Source organism: Episyrphus balteatus, chromosome 3, assembly GCF_945859705.1.
Source record: "Episyrphus balteatus chromosome 3, idEpiBalt1.1, whole genome shotgun sequence".
NCBI classification, from domain to species: domain Eukaryota; kingdom Metazoa; phylum Arthropoda; class Insecta; order Diptera; family Syrphidae; genus Episyrphus; species Episyrphus balteatus.
In genome coordinates this window covers 40,749,677-40,774,321 of record NC_079136.1, presented here as the reverse complement: position 1 = coordinate 40,774,321, position 24,645 = coordinate 40,749,677, and the positions used below count along the sequence as shown (strand labels likewise).

Sequence of the window (24,645 nt, the reverse complement as noted above, 5' to 3'; positions counted from 1 at the left end):
ATGCATGATTAAGAAAATGTTTATGACTGTACTATTACCACTATTACTGAAAAAAAGGACTACATAAATAAAATAAACTTGACATATTGTTTCTCCATGAGAAAACCAATATCGGTGTAGTTAAGCCCGAAATAGTTGCCTAAATTCTTGGATGTACGCTATTCCTTTCATTTTAGTTTTCTTTTATTCAAATTCATAGGATTTTTTGCCAACTTTACGCGTCGTTTGGGTATATTGTCAAAAGTCAAAGTATGGGTCTTAACGTCTATAAACCATAACTTGCAGTAAAGTCCTGAAAATTGTAACACCAACTTTGCGGGAAAGACCTATTAAATGTCCAACCAAAATTCATTCATTTTGGCAATTATTTCGAAGTTCTATCCTAATTTAATTGGATTAACACTTTCTTCACTTATTGCAGTGACAATTTAAAATCCAAAACCATCAGGAAAATTTAATTGTTTGCATTAAATTTTACTCACTTATATGTAGCTACTTTAAAAGTCACCATGCAAAATAAGTTTTCCCAACTATCTTCATTAACTCTATTAGAGTCATCGCTTACTGTTAAAAAGTTTACACTTCGTTATCAAAACCAACAAAATGTAAAATATTACTGTCAGTGCTTATTCTCTATATCTCCACCACATACACAACAATAGTCGTGCGAGAAAACAAAAAAAAAAAATTGCCCGGATTAAAAGTCAGTCCTCTGAAAAAAAGTTTCATCCCGCCGATCCAGCATTATAGTAATTTCATTAAAAATAACGACAAAAAGCGAAAACTCCTGCAGGCAAATTTAAAATAAAAAAAAAAAATGATTCTCATATTTTACCTTCTCTTCCCTTCTCATTTTTTTTTTCTGTTCCGTACATCAATTTTGATGAACATATTCATCCATGAAAGAAAAAAAGTAATATAAAATTATATAAAAAATCTAATTAAAAATGAGCTGTGGAATATTAACGTTTTTTTTTTATGGTTTTATGGTTTTTAATTAAATTTTGATTTTTAAAACTAATGAAGCAATTTAATGTAAAAAAAAGAAAGATTTAAAACAAATTAAAAATAATTCACATTGATCTAAAAATTGAACATAAAAGTAAAGCAAAATTAAAAAAAAAAATCCCAGAACCACGTTTTGCTTATTCTGCTGAAGAAAAAGAGTACAAAACCAAAATCTTTCTATCAGGACGAATTAAATAAAAATAGAAAAAAAAAGATAAGAGAAACAAGGATAAGGATTAAAAAATAAAAGGAAAAGAATCTTGTATTGTGTACCCGTAAATCCATGAATCCATGTATCTGTTGTGGAATGTTAAAGCAAACCCTCAGAAAGCTTTAATAATTCGACAAGAAATTCCTGTGGAAAAATAAATAACAAACCAAGAAAAGAAACAAAAAAAAAAAAAAAAACAATAAAACAGACGAAAAAGAAAGACATAGAGGAATGAAATTTATCTTTTTGAAAGAAGATGTGTACAAAAATCAGGATCAGGAAACTAAAGAAAATATAGAGAGCGCATGACCAATAAAAAAGAGAAGCAGGTGGAAAATCTATGAAAAATGTTACTAAAAGAAAATAAAGAAAATGAGAATGAATTTTTTTGATATCGTAAGAGAAAGAGCTTTTATATAAAAGCCTTCTTTTTTTTCCGGGAAAAAAGGGCTTGTTTTGATAATGAAAGTAAATTGAGGGGAACTAACGGACCGTACATAGAAGAACGAAAACAAAAACAAACTAAGGTCCATTTTCTTCACTCGGAGTTGAACATAACTTGAGAATTTTTAATATAAAAATTCTCAAGTTTTGTTCAACTCCGAGTGAAGAAAATGGACCTAAATACTCTCACAGCTTCTGAATATTTTTAAGTATAACTGGGAAATTTGGAGTTTTACAGTGGAAGTCATATCGTGTTTTCTATGTTTTTTTGGGAGTTGGTTAAGACTGGCCCTTCAAGCAAACGAGTCCGACCTCGGTCCGAATCGGCTCCGACGTGAGTCCGACCTCGACTACGAAACGGGTCCCACGGCGGCTCAAATTAGTACCGGAACCGATTTTGGTATTTTCACCACGATTTCTCCTTCAATTTTGTGTTCATACACAAAAAGTTACAAGTGTGTGAGTGCAACTTCGTTTTTAGCGTTTTGAGGTCGGAGTGTCTTTTCTGAACTCGGTTTTCTTGCTTGAAGGGGGCTTTAGATATTTAATAATTTACTGGAGAAGAAGATCATGTGTCTAATTTTGTACTAGATCACTCATCTTTCTATCTTATCATCTACGCATGAGTAGTCTACCACCTCTAAAAGAACGGGGTTAGTATACAGAAATGGGATAAAATGTTGCACGTTTTGCCAGGAACGCACAGCAACGATTTAGAGCGATTTGTTTTTGGGTTATTCTAAGAAAATTATAGAACCCTATGCACAGTGGGTCACCTCCCATACAAAGTGCTGTCAAAAATATAATGACCATTTTTTTTTTAATGAAACACCTGTATTATCATTTTATATGATTTATTATTGCAAAAAAATGCATCAAGTCAGTTTTTTTAAAATTTTGGTTATTTTCAAGGTAAAAAAAATTTTTTTTTTTAAAAATATAAAAAAAAATGCCTGTCAGTCGAGCACTTTACCCTTACCCTCTAGTTCAGTCTTTTATAAAAATAATAGTGCCAAAAAGGAATTTTTTAAGTTTTACGTTGTAATTTTTTTTTCTCCGTGTATCGTCATTTAAACTCGTATTACTCGAAAAGGGGAAAAAAGGGGAAAAAACGGCGCTATTATTTCGAAAGGTAGGACGGTATTCTTCATTTGAGAACATAAATTGTAGAGGGCTCTCGAATTCAAACCAACTAAATCTCTAATTTAATGAAAATTAAGCTAAATAAAAATGATTAAAATTGCTTCGCTAACGAGCCCCATTACAATTAGTCTTTATGTTATTTAACAATATAATTTATGTTTTTAGAAAGTATTAACCTTCTCGTTTAATATCCATAACAATTTAATACTGTTCACAATTTTTAACACTCGCTATCACTATCGCAAGTTCACACCTTATAACTGCAGCGATTAAAAAACTGCACCTTTTTTTATATACCGACTTTGAATGGCTATTAAGAAATGAAAAAAAAGGGTAACCGTCAAATTTTTTTTGGTTTCGGTTCGATAGGAGATTGTAGAACGTTGTTAAATCATTGGATTTTAAAAAATTGATATTTACTTTTTTATTTTTGACCTACGGCGGGACCCACTGTGCTATGTGTGGAGCCTTTTATATCGGCAATGAAGAAGAAGGTTCCAAAAAATGAAACGATCAAACGGTCGATTGTGTACAAAGATCACTGACGCTATTTATTGTTACCTGAATTGTTTTCTCCAATAAAGCAAGTGAAATTCCAACATGTAAGCCAGCACCTAATGTGACGAGTTGTCCGCCGAGTCAACCACTCGCAAGGCTTCAAAGAAATTCTTCCATAAAAGATCTCTTTTGCGAATCTTTTGTTAAAAAGGGTAACATTTTGTCCTGCATGGCCGAGTTGATATAATGGTCAGTGAGTATTTGTAAGAAAATTTGATATAATGAAAGAGTTGGAACCAAGTCCATTTCGAATCGGCTCCAGTTTACAGAGTTTAAAGAATATCCTGAACCATATTTAAAAACATTTTACAACAGCATTGTATTCGTTCTCGGACCTAAGTTGTATGGCTTGAAACGATTATCAAATGAATGTGAAGCTATTATATGTATGTGAATAGTGGGTTTAGTCAGAATTGAATTGATGATTTAAGTACAGTAAAACCCGGATAAGTACCTCACCTTAAATGCCCGGTTTTGTTAGGCACTAAAGCGGGTAAGTTACTTACAAGAACCCGCTTAAGTGCTCATAGGCACTTATCTCTATATTTACTTAAAAATAAAAAAAACATGTTTGATTATTAAAAACAGAATCTTCACAAACAAAATAACTTTGAAAGTTTAAAATAACTAACTAGTTAGTTTCTACTTTTAGTAGAATTTTTTAATCTTAAAGCGCTTTAGCAAATGAAGTTTTTCTTACTGCTGAAACTTGTTTCAAATGTGTACTTAAAAGAATTTCCTGCAAGTAAATTCAATCATAAGTATTTGAAATAGAAGGTAGTTAAGCGGGAAACGCAGTTAAGCGAAAGGTACTTAAAAGATGAGTTTTATATGAAAAAATCCTTAAAATTTTGGTTCTAAAAAACAAAGGCACTTATGCGGGTTAGGCACTTAAGCGAGAGGCACTTATCCGGGTTTTACTGTAGTTTGTAGTTCAGAACCAACGGATCAATAGTCTGTATGGACTCAACTTTATTTGATTTTGAACATGGGAAACCGTTAGGAGCTAATTCATCATAATTTTTAATTTTGTATGATATAGGGATGATTTACTTTTAAATCAATCATCTATTGAAGTTTTATAAGGGATTTGTAAAGCCACTGTAGGTACATACATTAAAAACAAAATATACTAATATGTCATGAGTCATGACTTTTTCAAGGATAGCGCTATGCTAAAGAACTTAACATAAACTATAACCAGCGGACAAGGATACAATACCTCATTAATAAAATTATGATAAGTAGTTTAGAAGTTATGAGGGAACAATGTGCATGCTCGCATACGGGTTGGAAAAATCTAATTTTACTACAAACTCTTAATCAGCTGGTTCTGAACTAAAACACACTAAAATTTCATCAAATCTTACTGAAACCACTTAAAGTAATCCATTCTATTGGCAACACCTTTACTCAAAGCTTCGCGCCACCTTAATCAAAATCCTTAATAATACAAAGCTCCCTTTTATATGAAAACCTTACCGCAAAATGAAATAGATAAAATTCACAAAAAAGTAACCCAATTCGCGACGTCATGAAAAACCCCCACGATAGTGTTGTGTGCGTTCAAATAATTCTCTCTCTGTGTCTCCTTACAATTTTATATCGTTATTCTTTTCCATTCTATACTACACCTACCCACCGAAACCAACATATTCCTTCATGATTTATTAATGACGTGCGCGTGGGGTATCAATTTCTCTCTCATTCTCTCTCTCTCTCTATCTTTGTATCTGTATTTCTACTTTCAGCACGCCCGGCACTATCCCCAAGGAATGAATACCTTTCCAATAGCTTACTACAAAAATAAAACTATTGCACTATTCCCTTACTCCTTGCCAATTCCCTTTTTTCTTTCTTTCGGTTATAGAACCCCAAAAAAAGCTCAACTTTATATGCCTTTGCCTGTTCCAGGGATGTGTATAATAAATTAATTCTATATAGAGATGGATTTCCCCGCAAAAAAAGCGAAACGAATTCCATGATACGTTCTGTGCTTGATGCCTTCTGCCATACGAGCAACGAATTTACTCTCTCAGTTTTGATACGCCAATTGCTTCGTTTGGATCACAGGAACATTAAGTTACGGATCCTTTTCCGGCGCGCGGCATTATTTCACTCCAACTTTTATTTTTCTGTTTCTTTTCATTTTTCTTCTTTTTTTTTAATTCCTTTTTTGGAAATAATTTTTCTTCGATTTGTCAATAAAAAGAGTGTCCTGTGTGTGTTTTTGCAAAGGAAATCATAAAAAAAAAATTTACAAGGATAACGATTTCTGCTCTCGCCGTTTTTAAGTGCGTGTAAGAGTTGTGCGGGGGTAATAATAATTGTCTATTGTGAATTATCAAAAAAAAAACATCTATTGTGATGTGTGCATCATTGAGTGTGGGAGTTTGAAGGGCGACGAGCCAGGAAAAAAAAGTGAAAAAAAAAGAAAAAAATGTTTCTGACAGCAACACCCGTAATTTTTTTGTCCTATTATGAATGAGCCTTAAAAAAATACAAAATATCCTCTTATTTCATAAAAAACCTACGCATCATTTCCACGGGAATTTATATTTAAGAAATCACCGTTAAGTACTCAAATCAAGGAGTCTCATTGTTTTTGTGTGTACCTACCTAAATTCTGGTTTCTATTGTATGTACTTACTTACGATATCCTAGGGAACCTTTAAGGAAGAAAAAAGGATACATCCATTATTTTTTACTTGAGTAATTGCTTTTTTTTGCGTCGGTGTGTATGTGCTGCGTGTGGAAGTGTGTGTATGTGTTTGTGTGAGGGAAATTTTTGTGATACTCAATACTCTATTTTGACGTATTATGTCGAAGGATTTTTTATGTCGAAAGGACTCTCAATAGACATCAGACAAAATATATCCAAAACCACTGACCTACCACGCAAAAGAATGGTTAAGTCCCTTTCCTTTTGGGCTTGGATAATCCTTAAGCTTTTTTCGATTTAATGTCAAAAGGCATAGACTCTATATCTTTTATCTTCTTACTTCTTTTCCATTAAAACTTATTTAAGTAGAATTGACTTTTTTGGGGGAATTTATTTCGAAAGGAGGCAATTCAAACCCCTTTTCCCCAAACTGTATCCTTGTTGATACATTTTTAATGAATTCAAACTAAAAATATCAAAAGAAAAATCCTTCTATGTTTTGTTTCATTAAATTGAGTCATTTGGAGACCTTTTTTTTTCTTTAATTTTTATTTGAATGTTAAATAACTTCTATAGACATTATAAGACCGAAAAGAAAAGTCGTAAATTTTTGTAAAGGGGGGACGACTGGTTTATTTGGTATTAATTTGATGTAGGTCAACATTAAATTGGGTGCGTTAGGTAAGGGAAAAACGAAAAAGCCAGCTTAAAGAATTACGTAAATACGAGTACACTTTACGATGTGGAGATTTTCAAATTCTATAAGGCAAAGAAAGTCCCTCTCATATTAAGGTTTCTCGTGAAGTTTTAGAAAGTTGTTTTCAGGAACCTTGATTATGTCACCTATTTTAGTGTAGGTACCTAACTTCTGTAAGAAAAAGAATTTAAGGAACTTTTTTTGCAGGAACAAATAGCATGCGAAGAACGCGTTAAATAGTAAAATATTTCTTTGAATTTAACTTCTAAGAAAATTCGAAGGACATTTTTTTTAGTGTTGTGTTTTTTTCTTTAAAGAGGCTTTTTTTATGGAAACTCTTTTGACCATTAGAATGTTTTGAAAAGTATAAATAGGGAAAATAAAACTTAATTTTTATTGAATACTTTCTCTCTTAAGTTAAACAAAGTATCTACAAATTGTTGAAAATATTCCCAAAAATTAAAAATGCAACAGTTATTCTTCTGTTATATTGAAAAATAGTGCTTTTTTTTGTCAATATTATTATCAGCACGACCTCGCGACGCAACGGTTTGTGTGATGGACCATTACGCCAGAGGTCTAGGTTCGAATCCCATCCACCAGCATCTTAAAAGATATTTTTCAAGGGTAGGTACTCCCTCTAGGGAGGAATTGACAAATTCTCCAAATGTTTCATTGTCATGAAAATATTTGGAAGTTTTAGGTCACTAGACCTTGCTCCTTCATAAATTTTGACACAAATTATAATAAATAGATACTCCGAAACAACATAATAGGTCTTGTCATTTTAAAAACAGCGGTTCTAATTTTTCATATTACTTACACTGAGGGAAAAAACAACTTAAAATCAACGAAAACCACGTTGATTTCTATTTTTCGGAATGATTTTGCTTTGAAGACGAAAATTTTAAAATCAAAGTAGAACATCGTTAGTTTAAAGTGGTTTACCGTTATAAAACATTTTTAACCCTCTGTAGACACACCTCTTTTTTGTGACGTGATAGGCACACGGGTGCGAATTTGGTTTATACTTTTTCATGTCGCTAGAACTTTTTTCGGTTACAATATTTTATAGAGAATCAAGTATGAAATTGATGTAGAATATTCCGAGGAATTCGAATATTGTATTCACAATTCCGAAAAAAAAAAATATTTTCACCCTTATAATGAGACTTTTTTGTAACCACTTTTTTGAAAAATGGTAATTTTTGTATTTTTGTCCTGACAAATTCGAACCCGTGTGCCGACAGAGGGTTAAATTAAAGTTATTTAAACTTTTAAAAAAGCATCAATTTATTAAAAAAATAGAAAAAATGGGCAGCCGCTGTGATCGAACCTACAACTCTTGGGTTACTAGGTGAATGCTTTACCAACGTGCAACAGTGAGATCTGTTGAAAATTAGATTGATAAAATGCAACAAAAGCTGAAGTCCGACAAAGATAAAAAAATGACTTACATTGTTTCAATATTATTTTGAAGAAGTTTCATGTTAATTTTTTCAACATTAAATCAACGTTGAACATTTTACATTTTACGTTGCGTTTATATTCGCAATATTGGACCTGATCAGATAATCAAAATTTTTTGATAGTCGAAAGTTATTAATGGCAGATATTGCAAGACAAAGACTAAAAATATTAGGGGTATTCATGAAACGGTGTGAACTCTGGCTAAACGTGGTAAAGTGGTAAATGTGTCAGAATTTTGTATGAGTTCGTTCACCACGTTTATCATTTTACCAGTTTTACCCAGGGCTTACACCGTTTTATGAATACCCCTATTGTAAGATCCAGGGTCGAAATGTTATTTGAAAAAAATAATCTTTTTTGAACACTACAGAACAAAGTATTGGAGTTGGGGTCTCAAGAAAGACTGGTTCGAGGTAAAAACTAAGCAGATGCCAAATCAGTGAAAGTCTAGAAAAGAGTCAATAAACTTTCACAGTCTGAATTATTCCTGTTCGAGAAAAGCAGCCACGGGTATCATAGTTTACAAGTAAAAACTGACCAACTGTAAAAATGTATTTTTCGAATTCGGGCAGTTTTTCCTTAATTTCTTGTAGGTACATAAAGTCAGGTTTCCAACAATTTTAACCTGCTTTTCCGTGGATTTTGGCATATTCAAAACTTCACTTTACCACTTTACTCTTTCACATTCAAAACTAAACTGTGTGGTTAGTAGTGGTTAGTGCTGACCATGGTATGAAAAGAGAAGGTATGATCATTAGAAAAAACTCTGTATCGAGAACTGTCAAAACTTAAAAATGGCTACTTAAGGTTTTGACAGCTGCCCATTGAAATTGCTGTTGTAAACAAATTTGTCTTGGAAATTGTTGTTGCTTTTGACTTTGTCAAATTAAACGTCAAAAACTTATTACCCCATTTTGTAAGATGGCGGCTCTAATGATCATAGGCATAAACAAAAAATACCAAGACTGGAAAATTTCGTACGTCTTTCCCCCCAAAACCCTTTTGTGTACATTGCTGTCTGTGAATATATGTGAAAGCCACCACGTTGGTAAATGACGTTAACACGCACACATTTATAGATTCACGACATTCACCACACATTTGACACGAACACAACGATAGGTTCACGACATTCACCACACCTCGCAGCTTGTAGGCAAACGTCAGTTGACCGCCGAGTTTCCAATCTTGGTATTTTTTGTTTATGATCATAGGTATCTATAATACCACCTTGGTCGATAATGCTGTATTAGGTATGTCTAAAATCTCTTCCAAAAAATGTCTTCAATACGAAGGTTCCTTGAATTTTTTCTGAAATAAATATTGAAACTTGGTAAGAATAATCACTTTAAGAATAGATTTTTTCTGTATTTCCTCTGGCCCTTATTAAATTTCCGTTCCCAACACACTTAAGTACATTTAATGCAGAACAAAAAAAAACAGAAATAAACTGAGTCAAAATCTTAATAATTCATCCAACTCAGATGTAAAAAGAAGAATACTACAACACCTCTTTGTGGAATAAATTTTAAAGCAAAATACGTTTTGATAATATTAAATGACACAACGAAGAGATAAAATAAACATTAAAAATGGATAAGGAAAAAATCATAAGCTTAAGGATATATCACCACCGACTACGACACCGAAGAGAATATAATTCTTTTTGTTATTATTATTTTTACTTCACCGAACAAACCAACCACACAAAACCACATTCGTGCTGTGTGAAGTCAATCAAGAACACACCTTAATTCTCAACACTTTAACAACACTCTCTCTCTCTCTCTGTCCTTCTCCAAGTTCTCCCTACCCTTCCATCGTCATCATCATCATCAGACAACAAAACTAAAACCCCATTAAGCAAGAATGAAAGATACTTTAATGCGACTTGCATTTATGCAGACTTGCAGATAAAAATGGAAAATTGATGAATTTTAAAATGCCACGGGCATCACATTACATACATAGTTTGTAAATGCTGATGTGTTGTACCTTATGAATGTGCTAAAGGATAAGGAGAGTGAGTGTAGCCTGGAATGACAATTACACATTTTACACGCAGACAATAATCATCATTGAATAGGGTGCTTTTGGTGCTACATCTTCTTCCTTTAGTTCTATCCTTGGAATTCGGTGATGGGTGATGGCTGGATGGGTTTGGTGATATATAAGCGATTTCATTTATGCAAATGAATCTCATAAGGAATTCCAAAATGATTATACACATGTAGCTTGGCATAAACAGTGATGAAGCCATATTGAATTTTCAACCACGCATAGGATATGTGTATTCAAGGACAATATAACCCAGAACATACATCCAACAAGCAAAAAAAATAAAGGACAACGGAATTCATAATATGAAATAAGCCCAAGGATTTGCAGATACAAATCTTCCTCTTTTGTTGTCCCCGCATGATGATGCGTGTTCATTTGTATGTGAGTTGCCAATATTTCATATATGAGCGGCCGACAAACGACACAGCAAGGCGGAAAGGAATGAACAAATACGCAAATTATAAAAAGGTCTCGCCTACGCCATTGCCATACCATAGTCGATATAAAAGCTATATACTCTTGGAGTTTAATGAATACAAAACGTTATTCCTATATCATTATTCTCCTTGAATTGTCAAATAATTTTCGTCCTTCGATACAATTCCAAACTGATTGTATTTGAATATTTTCGACAGAGGCAGAAAGGATATGAGACCCAATTCCAATAGTTTCTTTGAGAAAGTCACGTACCAATGCATTCATTTTGTGACAATTTCTCTATCCACTTTGATTTCCTTCAGAATCCTTGTTCCAAAAGGACTTTCACTCTGTGCGAATTTCCAACAATGCTCTTCGCTTAGTAGACATTGTTATCATAAAATAGAAGATTCAAGCTGTTGAATAATGAACTATGCTTATTCTGACATTCATTCTGATATAAAAGACAGGACGTTAATGGACTTTTGTAAAACAAAATGACATGAGCATTGCTAAAGCCCTCCAAGCAAGAAAACGGAGTTCAGAAAAGACACTCCGACCTCAAGCCGAGAAAAACGGGGTTGCACTCACACACTTGCAACTTTTTGTGTATGAACACAAAGTCGAAGGAGAAATCGTGGTGAAAAAACCAATACATATATAGTTTCCATACTAATTTGAGCCGCCTTCGGACCCGTTTCGTAGTCGAAGTCGGACTCAGCTCCGCCTGAGGCGGAGCGGATTCGGACCGAGGTCGGACTGGTTTGCTTGAAGGGAGGGACAAAATAAAACTTATTTCTTACAAGTAAGTTGAACTTTCAAGGATCTTAACGAATCTAAAGATAAATTATAAATAGCAGCGAAATCAAATAAGTAAGCAGAACTGTGCTAGCCTTGCCATTGAAGCTTTTTTTTTTTATTAAAGTAAAATTTTGATAAAAGTAAGTAGCCTATGTTCATCTACAATCCGAGATATAATATGTATATATTCATGAAAATCGGATAAGTTTTTATTTCGTTTCGATTCAAAAAATTAGTTTAACCACGGTCGATATAATGTGTAAGTTTAGTGCTGTAATTAAGAAATTTTCATCCAGTTTGTACTTATCTTTGTATAGGCACCTTTCAAACGTCTTTTCGAGATGATCTTTGAATGGTTAGTTAGTGTTTTTTTAAAGTGAATTATGACAAAGTTAACACTAACAAGTCTTCACTTAAGCTGCTGTTAAGCTGTTTAAAAACTCTTTATCGCAGCTGTTCATCTTCCGTAAATTGTCTTATAAGTATTTCAAATTTACAGAAGCTAAAAGTACCATTATGTAAAGCATTATAGAAGCAAAATTATTTGTCGATAAGAACGACGAATTCTTTAAGAGAAACCATTCGATACTTTTTAACTAGGGGGAAAGATGAAGTGGGAGGTCTCCTTCACTAAGAAACCTGTTGTTAATGGCAATCTTTTTTGCGAAAATGAGTTTTTCGATCGCATACCTTTAAATTTCTTGGTCCTTTCACCATGTCAAAAAAAAGGGGTTAAAAGCCCTTCCAATTCTAGCATTTCTTTGAAACACTTCTTCAAACTCCTTCATTGACTTATATTTTTCAAAGTTTAATAATTTTAATTGAACACATCATCAAAGTTACCATATTCACCTCCTTGTCAATTATATTTATTTCATAAGTTTCCCACAAAAAAAAACCCACACTGTCTGTCTGCTGTTTGCTAAAAAAAAAAAGTTTATTTAAAATGATTCATTGCAATAGTTGTCAAAATGCTTAGAACACACAGAAATATTTGACATTCGAAGTCGAACTCATTCATATGCATAAAATTTAATTACAATTCACCAAAATTACGATTCGGAAAATAGAAGTCATGGTACGAAGAAGGGTGACTCTTCGACAGAAGTTCACAACTGCTTGCGCCGTTTGACTCTTCTTCTCATTCATTTAAAAGGAGGCACACAAGTTTTTATATTCGTATTCTTTGCCAAGCTGGGACATTTCTTCCAATTTTATCTGACAGGGTGTTTCGGAATAAGAATAAAAAATGAACGAATTTTTGAAATGATTTGACAGGTCACAAATTCCCTAGATGATGTTTGACATTTAGCGACATAAAGTAGCTTGTTTCACTGACAGGTGTCAAAAAAATGAACGATTTTTTTCAGCAAGTTTTTCGCTGATGGCCAGCTCCAAAAAATCAAAATTGGAAGCTTGTCAAAGTTTGTTGCTTATCAGGTTTTTGAAAATAAATTTATATTCTTTTCGGATCACCCTGTATTTAATCTGTGACTTTTGGTGTACCTCAAAAATGTCTGCAAGATATGTCAATGAAATTAAAATGAAAACTTTACTCATTGAAGTTCCCTACTACACAGTATAAACCCAGCAAAAGAAAATAGAAACGTTAGATAGGTTATTTTTTTTTTTGTTGCATATCGTGAGGAGGGATTTGAAGATGAAAAAGTTTTTGGCACAAAACTTTTGTATTTCCCATCCCATGCCGTGTCGGTAATGATGGTTCAAGAGAATAGTACAGGGATGTTGCCACTACCATCTTCATCTTGGTGCCATAAGAGAATTAAACTATTTCACACAGCAAGAAAAAGCAAAAAGCATTGATTTTCACTTTGGTGGATAGAGGAGTCTTATTTTATGTTGCTCCTTGTCAATGCAATTTTTTTTTTTTTTTTAGTTTTAGTTTTATTCTATCATCATGTCGTCTCTCTTCTCGTCTCTAGTTTAGTTATATTAATATTCTAAATGTGTTTTCTTCTTGTATGAGTATGACCTAAGGACACTCGTTGAATATATAAATAACAAGGATAAAGACTGGCGTCGGTCGTGGATCGTGGTAGTGGTACAAAATGGATTGCTGTTGGAAGATACATAAATTAGATTTGTAGGTTGAAGACACCCACAAGGCACTAGGGTATAATTATGATAATAATTCGAGAATATAACAAGTTTTTCGACGAGAATTTATGTAAAATGGAATGACCTTATTTTTTTTTTAATTTAGAATAACATTAAGTTTTAAAATTTTTTTTTATTATAGAAATTGAAGAATAAGGTTAGAGTCCTCGGTTTTTAAATGCAACCTGAATTGTATAGAATAAAATAGGAGGCACTTTGCAAATGTTTTGGTTCATAAAATAAACGCATTCATTCTTAAAAACCAATGAATACATCCACTTCAATTTGAAAACAACTGTCATTTAAACCATAACCTTGTTAAAAAGGTTAAAGGCTCAGTTCCTTGCAATCATAGATGTGGGAAGGTCAATCGCATCGTCGTGAATGGCCCTCGGAAATAGGATTATAAAAAAAAGCGAAATATTTCGTATATTGAAAGTCAAATGAAACATTATGTATTTTAAAATATCAATACAATTCAGCTACCACCCAGTTTCTACAATGGTTTGTTGTGGAGTTGTTTTTAAGCTGCAGTTTACTAGTTTCGATTGCGATTAATCAGCTTAGGCTGTGATTTAAAATGCCAATTGCGATTCCCCAATTCCCCAATTCCCCATATAAATTTAATGTAGTGCCCTCTACATCAGTCATGAACTGAGGAAAAACTTTTTTACAACACATGCCTGCTAGATGATCCTTTTGGGGTTTTAAAAGCGCGTGGGATCCTCTTCAACACGACAAGAATGCTAAAAGGCTTGAACGAAACTAAGCCTTTTATAGTGCAATTTTGCAAAAATTTAAATCTCTTTCAAGAACACTTTACACTTACTATTTGACTAAAAAAAGGAAGTACCTTAAAAAAGGATTTGAATTTTGGAGTCATTTTGGACACTCGTTAACGTCCCAGTAGAATGAATGAATGAAAATAAAAAACCGTGAGGATATAAAACTCTTACATGTTTCATTCTACTCTCCATCAAATCTGGAATTTTTGGAAATCATCATTAATAACACTGGTTAACAAAATTAAACTTTTTTTTTGTTGCCGAAACAAAAATATACTTTTCTGAAGGTTTTCGGTGTGCTGAACTCGAATCTGAAGTCAACAAAAATTAATCAGCTCCCGTTTTTGAAATATCGTTAGAAAATGCAGTCATTCGGACCTTATTCTTTTATATAAGGAACATTTTTTGAGCATATTTAGTAACGGTTTTCATAAGTACTATTTACCACCATTTTAAATCTGTTTAAATCCTTCCGATATCTTTTTTACTGCCCGAGATATCCTAAGTTGTTTGGTATTTTTATAAATTTTATAACGTCATTATCTTCTTTATGATATATGAAGCCAAACCCACTTACTTCAGTTGAGATATCTCGGGCAATATAAAAGATATTGAAAAGATTTAAACAAGTGTCGAAATATTGAAAACAGTTCTTATAGAAACCGTTACTAAATATGCTCAAACAATTTTCTTTATACAAAAGAAGAAGGTCCGAAGAATTCAAAAAAACGTATTTTTGCATTTTCTAACGGTAATATCTCAAAAACGGGAGCTGATTAGTTGTTTCTGACTTCGGATTCGAGTTCAGCACACCAAAAAACCTTCAGAAAACTATATTTTTGTTTGGGCAACAAAACCCTTGTAAACCAGTGTAATCAAGAGCATTTTTTTTGTAAGAAAGAGATCACCTGTTACTAATTTTCTTGCCTTCCTACATAAATGTTCAAATGCTTTAGAAAATTGATTTTCCACCTTTTTGATAGCCTAGTTAGAATCATACCCTGAAAAAAAATTCTGTCAGGTTAAATTCAGAAACGGTCTTTCTCACCCTTGCTTACTAAGACTCAGGTGTTCCCCAGGGAAGCCATCTTGGACCATTTTTATTTATACATTCTATAAATGATGTATTCATGCATAAGATCAATTGAAAAATTGACGGTCCTGACTTATTAGGTTGCCTTGGATATAACTCTCCGGGAAGATCTCACCACACGAAGATTTAAACACCTACATAAAACAAACAATGGTATAGTAAAGCCTTCTGAAAGTGGCATTCGCGTGTAAACTCGATTAACTCAATTCATTAGAAAAGGGTTACCAAGTAGACGTTGTTATCTACACAGATTTTGCAAAGGCGTTTGATAGGGTACATCATAAAATTTTATTACAAAAATTAGAGAACATAGGTTTTCATTCCAACATGCTTAAATGGCTGACAGCTTATCTTACAGGACGCAGCCAGATGGTTTCAATTGATTCGATTACATCTCATCCCTTTTCTGTAACTTCCGGCGTTCCACAAGGGAGTCATTTAGGTCCAATGCTGTTCCTTATTTCTATAAATGACCTTCCTGATGTCCTTACTAACTCAACGTGTCTTATGTTTGCGGACGATTTAAAATTTTTTAGACGTGTAAAAAATTTAACAGACTGTACGCTTCTCCAAAATGATGTTAAAAATCTTATCAATTGGTGCAATATAAACATATCCAAATGTCAATATTTTTCGTTTACTCGTCGTTTGTTACCTATCGTTTACGATTACAATATGCATAGTCATGTCCTTGAAAGAGTTTCTATTAAAAAAGACCTTGGAGTAATTTTTGATTACACAAGCTAAACTTTGTACATCATACAGAATTCATGGTGAACAAAGCCAACTCTATGTTGGGTTTTATTTTTCGTAATTCGTTTGGTCTTAGGGACCCATACACTCTAAAAGCCCTTTATGTTACGTATGTTAGATCGGTCCTGGAATATTGCTGCATAGTGTGGAATCCTCATTACACAATCCTCAGTACACAAACTAACGTTAGATGTCAGCTTATTGGTATACAGACATTAGAAAACCGCCGTAAGATGTTTGCTATAAATTTTGTCAGTGACATTTTATCATATCATATTGATTGTCCTTATTTGTTATCGCTGATTGATCTTTACGCTCCTTCTAGAGAACTAAGAATTCGAACCTTATTCCGCGAAAACGTTCATAGAGTAAATTATTCGTTTAATGAACCTATGACTCGCAGTGTTAGGGAGATTAATAATGTGTCAAATAATATAGATTTTAATTTCCATTTGAGTAGAAACTCATTCAAAAATATGTTAAACTTGTATTTTTTAACTAATTAAATAATGTTAATAAATAATTTTATTTTTTGTATATATGAAGATTTAATTTTATAATGATTCAATTTATAATTTAAAAATTTCGTTAGTCTATTTGAGATTGTAAACTCTAATTGATATTAAAAAAATAAAAACATTTCAGCTTCTTTAAAGCCTTAGGCAAGCTTGCAGTCGCTTCTATAAAGCTGTATAGAAGCTATATAATGTTAGTAGAGCACACTTTCGCGGTAGAAGATTGACTAACAATTCGAATAAGAACTTCATAATAATATTTGAAAAACTTAGACTCTGCAATAATTATGGGCTGCTGTCCTTCCAGTCCAAAAACTTGGCAAGAGTTTCTGTCCAAAACTACTAACAAACACTTTCTTCACATCAAAATCATTAATAACAAGTTTTTTATCCTTCAGGGGATTTACTGGCAATAGGTAATCACTCATGTTTGGCGATTTTTAAATTAATTTCAAAACAAACACAAAAAAAATACATGCAGTAACTTTCCTTCAAAGTCTTTATCCTTATACTACAAAGTATGGTGTTGCCAAGGAAACACCCAAATTCTTTCATTTTTTTCGTCATTAATCTAAAGCATACAAAGTATCCTAACTTTAAGCTTCTTATACATAAAAATGACAAACTCTACAAAATACGAAAAAATAAACAAGAAATTATAAACATTTCCACATGAATGTGTTTACTTTTTTTCTACCTCCTCCTACAACAACATACTCTACTCCTACTCGTAGAAAAGGTACTTTAATATATCTCTCAAGCAATCTGGTCCTTGTTAAAAGTAAACCAAACATCCACCCAATTTGTCATATGCTTACATATTAAATCCAATCCATCTGAATGACAAACAAAGCACAATTCTACAAACTATAGAGGTATTGTGTAGAGTATAGTGGGTTTCCACTATATATACAACCGGAAAGTATTATTAGCTCTCCTACTTTTGTAAGATGTCCTTTAAAACGTTCTTCAGGATGATACACTCAAGAGGAGAGCTAAATAAAAAAAAAAAAAGGAAAAAAGCTTGGAACAGAGAGTTGATGGGTCTATCTTGTTGTTCATCTCCATTTCTACCTTTCTTTTTTTTTTATGAAGAACCAGAACGTTGTCAGTGTTAACCTTACCGTGGACTTTAATATTCTGACCCATATAATGTGTAGGATAATACTAGAAAACTCCCCCAAGGACCTTTGTCCTGAAAATCTATTTTTTTTTTTATATTTTTGCCTGCATTCTCCTCGTCGTCAACGTTCTCTCTAAACTCAATTGCTTTCTTCTTTCACTTTCGTTATAACTCCTCTGATTAGTTTCTTGCTTTTTTTTTTTTGTTATGTCGGTCTTTCGTCCTTTGAAATGTCCTTCTATGATGGCAGCCTCTATTATTATTCTAAGACCTATCGTAGTCGTTGTGAAGAGTCAGTATATATGCACTTGATGACATCTTATTTGTTATTATGTGTTGTTCTTATTTTTTTGTGTTGTGTTGAGGGGGTGTTCAGTTGAGTTGAGTTGTGAGTGCGGATAAGAGAGGATGCAAAAGAGGAGTGAAAACACAGAGAAAACAAATACCAAAACTTAACCACACTATGTCACATCAATCGCCTGATGGTGCTCCTTGGAGTGTGTGTTATGTATTGTGTCATCCTTTGGCGTAGTTTTTCTTTTTCGTTTTTTTGTGTTCAACTTCACTACTGTTGCTGTGCTCCAGAATTCATATGAAAAAAAAACAAAAAAAAAAGAGTCCTTCTTCGATGATCCATGCGACACTTGCACTCCAGGGCAACTACACCAACCAAACAGAAGATTGAACACGAATACCCTCTTCCCATTTTCACGCAGGCATGCAAGACAGCAGAGTCTCTCTCGCCCCCTAAAAACCACTCGAGGGAGTAAAAAAAAAAAAAATTAAATAAGGATCTCGTGTGTATCCTTGTATGGGAAAATATTTTTGCTTTTGCAAATTGTCACAATTCTCAATCTACGTATCTCTTGAATGATTTTCATTTTATTATCATCCTCTGGGAGTTTTTTTTTTTTTTTTTTTTTTGAGTCAAGGATATTTCATATCGAGAGCGAGAAAAAAAAAAAACAAATATCCTTCAAAAAATAAATTTTATGGAAAAATCATGCATTTCATGGGATGGAGGATGTAATTAAATTTATTTCATGAAAAACAAATCATAACGTAAAATAATAAACAAATCGGATGTGTTTGTGACGCGTGTGTCGCATGAGTCCTTGATGTCCTTGCATATTATTATTATTATTATTTGGAAATACACACAGCACAGAGTCCCATCAGACCAGAAAGAGGTAATCCATGAGGATTACATTACATTATATTACGTGAATATAGTGTTTGACGCTTCAGCTTTATATAAGGGAAAGGGGTTTTTGTGTGGTAGATTGGGTATAACTGTGGCAGTATAGGATAATGCTCTAAAGCCGACATTGTACAACGCGTGTCATAAAGTAGTAGATTGAAGAGAAAAGGAATAAATTACATACAAATATAGGGAAAGTGTGATGGAAACAAACAGAATTATACGATATTGAGTGGAAAAATAGGATGGTTTTTTTTTTTTTTTTTTTTGGTTTTATTTTGTGTTTTATTGGATTGTTGGTTTTGTTAGTGAAGTGCAATTTACGCATGTTGAATACAGAAATGAAAGGATTGACATTTAGTTTGTTTTGGAAATATGACACGTTCATTTTGCATGTGCGTTTACATGGCGTTGTCCTTTTTTTCTATGTATTACATTTAAATTGATTAAAATAAGCCATTGCTATATTTTTTCAATTAAAAATCAGTTCATGCAAATTATGAAAACCATTTAACAGCTTGGATCTCTGCCTTTACCAAAAAAGCACGTGAACCAGCTCGGTTGGTTGAAGTTGTTCTAAACACGAACAAGTCACGTTAAATGAGGTCTTTATCTGCCACGTTTTCTTTCGGTTTTGGATCTCTGGAATGATGTAAGTATACGAGTTTTGAGTTATTGAGTCCGTGAGTGATCCCTTTCGGGACAAAACACCTCAACTAGTTCGCTCTCGTGTTTTCCAGGGTTGTACTTTAGCTTCCTCCAGCTCTTGCCTAGTTTCCTTGATTCATTCTCGAGTGTTCTACGCCATCAGCTTCTTGGGGTTCTCATTCTTCTGCTTTCTTGACTGAGCCTTTTTCAAGCATGTGTTAAATCCGCTATCACTTTCGACTTCGTATAAAAGATTCTATGGGTTCCTGAGCTGAGTTTCGTAGTGCTCGAAAGTTTGCAGTTACCTTAAACATTTTACATTCCCTCGGTACTGCCGTAGCTAGGTCTTTAACCGGAGAGTTATTCCTGCAAATATTGAACAAAATTCCGAACACTGCCTTTGCGTTTTCTATTGTTTAAGCAACCGTTAACAAAATGCGAATTCCTTGCTGGATGATCGCACCCTTATTCCACTTTTCGGGAAAGCGTTTGGTGATACAGGGTGGCTCTATGAGCGAATGTATTAGTACACTCGATTTTTCCTGCTCGTTACAGTTTGGGGGGAATACAAATCCTACCATCTTAATGTTCTTCAGTGCTAATATCGCGGTACTGATCAAATCCCTACTAATGAGTTTGGTACGCGGTTAAAGACTGAAGCAAAATGCGCCTTCAAGCTACTGAACTGATCCATAATCCTTAGCCGAACTAAGCAGGCTACCATCTGTCTTTTACCAGATCCTGTCTTAAGCTACAACCTGTGATTACCTGTAAACTTCTTGGCTGTCTTATAGACTATTTTGTTGTTGTTCCTATTTGCAGCATCTTCTGCTTCTTGAGCCAAATTGTGAAACTTTTTGTCGTTTTTGTGCAATTCGTAGATTCCAGCTAAAACCTCTATTTTCCTTGTACAACTGTAAAGAGATTTTCTTCATTGTCCACTTCTTGAAGAAAATGAGGCGTTTTTAAAGTGTTTTTAAGAATTGGGAATGGGCAGGGCATCGCTCATATCGCTCAGAGCGTCGCACAATGAGGCAAAATGGCAAAAAGGTGGCATTAAATCAACCAAAAGAGCTAGACACTAGGCAAAATTTCGAATGGCCAGGCCCATTTTTAGGATCACCATCACCACCCATACACTTTTTTTGAAATTTCTCTGAAAATTCTCAATCACTTTCAATTACCTAAAGTTTGAATGCCTTTTATAAAGTAGTAATACAATTACAATTATAAAAAAAAAAATAAAAATTAGGGTTGCCACTTTTGAAATTTTGTATGTTTTTTTTTTTTTTAATATTTTATTTATATATTTTTTTTTTTAAATAATTTTATTCAATTCATTTTTTAAATATTTTATTATAAATAAATACACACTTAATAAATGAACGAATTTAATAATTTAGATGTCTTTATCACTCTCAATTTTTACTATAAAACGGGCATTTATAGAAAATGACGTCACCAGCTAAAAATGAACAATTCTCACAGGGTAGCAAAAAGTAGCAAAAAAACTTTTCATAATCTAAAACTAGATAAGACGTGGAACAAAATGACATATAAAACTAAGTGGCGTTTTACGGCAAACACAACTAAATGACTAAGATTTTCAGAAGAGTGCAGAAAACACATTATTTTCAGGTTATTTTTCATTTTTGACTAGGAATTAAAATATTTTGAATGCATATTTTTCACAAAAAGAAAATTTATTAGAACGTACCCTAGGCCTAGCTCACTTAGGTCCATTTTCTTCACTCGGAGTTGAACATAACTTGAGAATTTTTAATATAAAAATTCTCAAGTTTTGTTCAACTCCGAGTGAAGAAAATGGACCTTATTCCATTTCAAGATTCAACTTAGTAGAAGTAATAAATTATAAACAGTTCATAATTTATTGAAGCAATCCAAACTGATAAAAAGTCGTTAAAACTCTACCCAAAAGTGATCTCTCTCTTCCTTTGAGACAATCTCCTGAATACCACGAGGTTTAAATTAATTTTTTCTCTCTCATTTTCAATTCTCTATTATATTTTTCGAAGAGAAATAGTTGGGTTATTCAAAACAACACTCAACTTCGTGATTTGATGAAATGCCAGCTTTATTGAGTTTTGCCCCATTGTGCGTCGCTTATCCAATTGAACACCTCAAGTCGTTGGAGATCACCTTCAACCAGGTTTCCTTTATTTCGTGCGTCCATCGATCGGCTTGGTTTTGAAAACTATGCAATCTGAAACGTTGGCTTGGTGTTCAATAGATTAACGTGTCCCAGTCTTATTAACGTCATCAGCTTGTACAGTTCGTCGTTCTTCGGCAAATGTTTTCTTGTCTATTTGCGTTACCTGAACCATAAATTATACGTTAGATCTTCATTTAGAATACGCGAAAGACCCCTTGTTTGTCGTTGGTTTTTCGGGATATGACTTTATTCCACCTATATTTGCGGTACTAGGTTCTTACAATAGATGACGTTCAGGCGCTATTTACGAACTGTCATTCCAAAAATTAACATCAAAGTTCACTTACGTGCGTCGTTGCTAGAGCGTGCAATGCTGGAAAACTCGGAGAGCACAAAAACAAAGACCAACAGCGATCATCATAACGAACGAACACCAATTTATACAGACTTTTCCATCAGTTTTATGTTGCAAAAATCTTGTTTTACATGCATGCAGTTCTTCCTTTCAAAAAATAAACCTTTTCAACTCTTTCTGTTGATATCTCATTCTGCCTTCGATCTGTAAGCACACATCTTTTGAAAGTAAATTGAGTTCATTAATTGATTTTTGAGCTGTGTCATTGTGTGTTTTAATTAAATCGACAAGTAAACCAAAAAAAACACCCAATTCCTGTTGCTACTATATAGAGCTTTCATACTCCCAGCAACTACCCATTTTATGTACCTACATTAAACACGTACCAAAAGTCCACCTGAATAAAAGTTAACTGAACTGGAAACTTATCGCATGCTAATTAAAGTAACTTAATTGCAACCTGCATGTTGTAGATTCCAAAATATATCAAAAAAGAGGTGAAGGAGGTGTATTGTGTGCATACAGTTTCAAAAGATTCTCACACTTCATACAAAATCCCTCATTTACAAAGCCAAGGGGGATACATATAATGAATGGTACTTCCGAAATCGGATACTCTAAATTTTTTGTTTTACTATCCGCTGAGCTGGATGGTTCATCCATCACCTCTTCATCAAACTACTAGTGTCCTACATAGCATTTATAGACTCTGTTTACGTCAGTGTTTCAGTATCAGCGGTGTATCTATCTACCCTATCTCTACTTATATGGTAAAAAGATTATTTTGTTGATTGGATATATTGAACTTTCATCCGTTTTAAGCTTCTGCTGAAGTAATACCAGTTGCTGATGATGATGATGGATGTTGGGTAAAATTACGTGAGTTTAAGTTGATTGCAAACTAATTTCAAAGAAGTGGAGATTTGAATTCTACAATGCTGTGTAGAGTTGTAAATGTTTTGTTAAAAAATGAAAAGGGATTTTGAATCTGATAAGTCATAAAACAAAGGAACAATAAATATTTTATACACGGAGAAAAAAATGTCACCTTAAAATAAGATGATGCGCACCTTAAATTTTACCTCCTTAAAAAAAGATGATATCCGCTTAAAATAAGGTGATTCCACTTAAACTCAGTTAAATTTAATGTGAACTTCATCTTATTTTAATGTGAATGTTCATCTTAAAAAAACCGACCAAAAATAAAAATTTTAAAATGATATAGTCACACTTTAGCTTTACTGGCAGTTTATCATACTTATTCCCAACAGTGAGATAGCACGATGGTAAGGCACTGGCCTAGTAACCCAACAGTTGTAGGTTCGATCCCCAGTGGCTGTCAGTTTTTTTTTTTTTTTTATTTAAGCATTCAAGAAATTAATGTGACTTGTCACGTTAATTTAAAGTGATGTCACCTTAATTTAAGGTGAAAGTCACCTTAGTTTAAAAGTCATCTTAGCAAGAACCCATGCAAAATCCGCTTAAATTAAGGTGCGCTCCGCTTAATTCTGTGTGGTCTGTTTTCTCCGTGTAGTATTTCAAATCAATTTAAGTGGTGTGTCTTGCAGCACAAAGCATATTTTAATAGCTCTTTATTAGGTTTAGAATAAAGTCCCAATCAAATTAATTGGTACCTACAATAGGGGTTTTATTTGTTTTTTTGAAGACAACTTATAAACTCCTCGAGGGTTTCTACTTGGTATAGGTATTTCTTCGATAAGGTTCAAGTTGATTTTTATAAAGGGCATACCTTTGAGTTATTAAAGAGTCAAAGATTCTTCTTAATTTATTGGTATTCCTAATTTTTCATCTTTAAAATTAAGAAAGGTGGCGTATTGTACACAACAACAAAGCTCTCCTCGTTAAACAACAAACTTTGATTTGAATGAAGTTTTGCTTTACAAACAGATTAGTGAGGCGACTTAGCATCTAAATCGTTCAGTTTGTGATAAAAGCATGAAATTTATATCATGGGTATTACTCAATATTAGAGTTATTTTGAGATATTGGGCCACTTTGTATTCCATCCAGGAGCGTAGATACAAGAGATTTTCTGTGTTGCACCCGCATTGTTGCATATCATAGTATAGCTGATGAAACCTTTTTATTAATATAATACATGATTTCGAGGTAATTTTTAACGCCCGATCGAATAAAACCAATAGCAATATGCCTGGACCGTCATGTAAAAAGTTATTGCACTTTTTATAAATTGTCTTTTACTCAAACAGCAAGATTCAGAATATTACCAAGTACTCCTTGAAAAAAAGTGGTAGGTTGATAAAATTTCGTGTGGACGTTTCATATACCATAGAAAAAAATAATAAAATATGTTCATCGAAAAATTTCAGGTCAAAGGGTGTATTTTTTAGCGAGAAAGAACACTTTTGAAATGGTACCATTGCAGCA

At 33.2% G+C, this 24,645-nt stretch overlaps 1 protein-coding gene across 4 annotated transcripts in view; it reads left to right on the top strand.

Moving 5' to 3' along the window:
• Positions 1-24,645, top strand: part of LOC129914533 (uncharacterized) — a 148,726-nt gene that overhangs the window by 77,633 nt on the left and 46,448 nt on the right. The window contains exon 1 of one of the 4 annotated variants that reach the window (XM_055993836.1): positions 4,769-5,681. The exons of 2 other annotated variants lie outside the window; for them this stretch is intronic. The gene's annotated coding sequence lies outside the window, so the exon portion shown is untranslated. Of the gene's footprint in view, positions 1-4,768; positions 5,682-24,645 lie in introns of those variants that run through there. One more of the 4 variants, XM_055993842.1, reaches the window with a different exon arrangement.